Below are 2,729 nucleotides of genomic sequence, written 5' to 3' on the forward strand. Positions count from 1 at the left end.
CCCCGACCTCCCCGCCTTCCAACGAAGTATCTGTGAGTAGGGCTTTAAGAAGGGGCTGGCTTCACAAACCATAAGACTGGGCTGTAAAGCAAGATGGTTCAGTCCAGAGATGCTACGAGGGGGTCGAGTTCAGGGGCAGATCAGAACCCTTCTGGGAAGACACTTAGGAGCAGGAACTAAGCTGGCGAGCAACTGACCCCACCAGGTCCTGCCTGGATGGACTCTTGGCGGCCCCCAAGTGAGAGCAGACGAAGTGTATTAAAACCTTAGAAACTCGCAGTTTGGAAAGCCGATACCCCCAACCCGACCTCGCCAGCCGTTCATCTCAATGACGCCCCCTTCGTGGGTCTTCTTGGCCCCAGGAATTATTCCCTCGCCTGGACACTACCCTGCGGTGTGGGGAGACTGTGGGCTCTCGAAGTGTCGGTCGCTCCAGACGCAGGGACCGAAAGAGGGACTGGTGTTCCCAGGGAGATTTCAGGACTCATTAATTGTCCCCAAACAGGCAATTCTACCGCTAGTCTTCAAAACTCTGCGCAGAGCGCTGAGTCCAAGGACGACCGGGAGAAGCAGGAAGAGTGGAGACCCCGGATTACGGAGTGGCACCTGGACAGTGATCCTAGGAAGCAGGTTACACTGGTGCTCGAGGCAGTCCTGGAAGGCTGCTCGTGGGAGAGGCCGAGACCACTCCCTCCCACTTCCCCGACGTTATTTCCTGGGAGGAGTCGAAGCTCGCGGTCAAGAGCAGAGAGAGAATCCCAGACCCCTGCTCCAATGTGTTCTGCATCGGGGCTGGTGGTCCCTGGGTGCGCACCAAGATCAGGCCACCGTGATTCACAGCCCTAGGACCGCAGAAAGCCTGGGACGACCTCTAAAGTCGTCCGCAGTGAGCTTTGTGCGTCGGCTCGTTGGTCTAGGGGTATGATTCTCGCTTCGGGTGCGAGAGGTCCCGGGTTCAAATCCCGGACGAGCCCGACCTTTCAGTTTTGCAGAGGCCAGACAGAACGCCCTAAAGTGATTCTCACTTGGAAGGGCACTGAGGCTGGGTTGGAAAGGGATCCGAGTGAACTGAGCGCTTCAAAGTGTGCAGGCAGCTCTTTTGTTCTGAGTAGACACTCGGGTGTCAGGAAGGGGCTCACAGTGCACAGTCCTCAGTGTCCCGGGAAGAGGGAAGGCGCCTCCGAACTTGGGCAAGCACTCGCTTTCTGCTCCCCCACATACTGCTTGGTGCCACCCCTCGACCGCCAGAGCCTGGTTGCGGTTTAATTGATGTCCGTCAACTTGTAGTAGTGGATGACAGGTAGTGAAATGGGTTGGGACCTATTCAGTTATGCCTGGGAGAGACCAAGGACTGTCAGAATTCAGGTCTCTGCAGCCTTGGAGGTCTGTGTCTCAGTAACAGCTGCACGTTTTCGCCCTTCTGGGGACTCTCACTCAGTTATCGTCTAGAACGTGCATAGAATTGGGTCAGCATATCTTAGTGGACGGAAGGACAGCATCCCCACCCAGAAACTTCGCCCTTGGTACGCTGAATTCGATAAGATATAGATCAAGGATTTGGAGTAAGACTACCGCAGCTCACTCCTCGTTAGTATAGTGGTGAGTATCCCCGCCTGTCACGCGGGAGACCGGGGTTCGATTCCCCGACGGGGAGGAGTACTTACACTGTTTTGTCCTTCCTCGTTTTTTACAGCTGTTAAAATCTATGTTTATTTATGAAGTACCTGTCCCTAGTCATGGGATAGAGATAAAAAGAAGACTGGAAGAAGAAGAAAAGCAGAAGCGGAATGGCTTGTACTGACTCACAAACTCACATTCTAAATTTCAAGTTTATGTTTTATTTCAAGTAACTTTTATTTTAAATGTGCAGCTAAATTAATTGTTCTCTCCATTCAAAACGTTTATGAGCCATTATCCTCACCGTTCAGTAAGTTTATTAGACCCGTTCAGTTGACGATAATTTTAAAAACACAAGAAGGGAGGCAGAAGATAACTACACCAGTGTAATTCATGAGGAATCTTTAAAAAAAAAAGAAAGCAAGAAAGAAAAAGCAAAGAGGAAAATAACTTTGCGTTGGCCGGGAATCGAACCCGGGTCAACTGCTTGGAAGGCAGCTATGCTCACCACTATACCACCAACGCTTCACATTATACTACAATTCCCGGAATTCCTTAATAGTTAGATCTACAGGGTCCTGGTTTCAGTGATCCAAAACTGGAACTGAATTAAGACCTAGGCCGAGGGAAGGACGAAAGCGACGAGAACATAGAAATAACTGGTGTGGTGTACGAAGCACCCACGTGTGAGCTGTGCTTGCCTCTGGGCACCGCCAATGCGCTGCAGTCACCAGGCTAGAGACTGATTATAAGCAGATAGAAACCAAAGTATAGAGAGGCCAAGTAAAGGAAGAGCCGAGATTAAATCTAAAATATGCCTAGGGTGCCAGTTGTGCACCGACACTTTATTAGCCCCGGAAGCTCCAGAAATAAATCTCAAACACATGAAATTGTTTCTCTGTTGAGTAACCGAAGACAATGTGCACCAAAGTTAAAGAATTGAGCCTTAAACCAAGTGCCCCTAACTACGATTTATCAGGAGGATGGTTTTAATCCCGCGGTGAGCGCGGGTCCAGCCCACTGGCCGCTAGAAGAACCACGACGACAAACCGGGGTGAGGCCTAAGAATAAAACCCCGCCCATTAATGATGACGATGCATCTGTTCAGGAGA

At 50.7% G+C, this 2,729-nt stretch overlaps 3 non-coding genes across 3 annotated transcripts; 2 read left to right on the forward strand and 1 right to left on the reverse strand.

The window, feature by feature from the left end:
* The first annotated feature begins 902 nt into the window (after positions 1-902).
* On the forward strand, positions 903-974 carry TRNAP-CGG. Its single transcript has one exon. It is a non-coding gene; the product is annotated as a tRNA-Pro (tRNA).
* Positions 975-1,582: 608 nt separating this feature from the next.
* Positions 1,583-1,654, forward strand: TRNAD-GUC. The gene has a single exon. It is a non-coding gene; the product is annotated as a tRNA-Asp (tRNA).
* Positions 1,655-2,070: 416 nt separating this feature from the next.
* On the reverse strand, positions 2,071-2,142 carry TRNAG-UCC. Its single transcript has one exon. It is a non-coding gene; the product is annotated as a tRNA-Gly (tRNA).
* Between the last annotated feature and the right edge of the window lie 587 nt (positions 2,143-2,729).

The sequence above is a fragment of the Bison bison genome, unplaced genomic scaffold (genome assembly GCF_000754665.1).
Source record: "Bison bison bison isolate TAMUID 2011002044 unplaced genomic scaffold, Bison_UMD1.0 scf7180017864180, whole genome shotgun sequence".
NCBI lineage: Eukaryota > Metazoa > Chordata > Mammalia > Artiodactyla > Bovidae > Bison > Bison bison.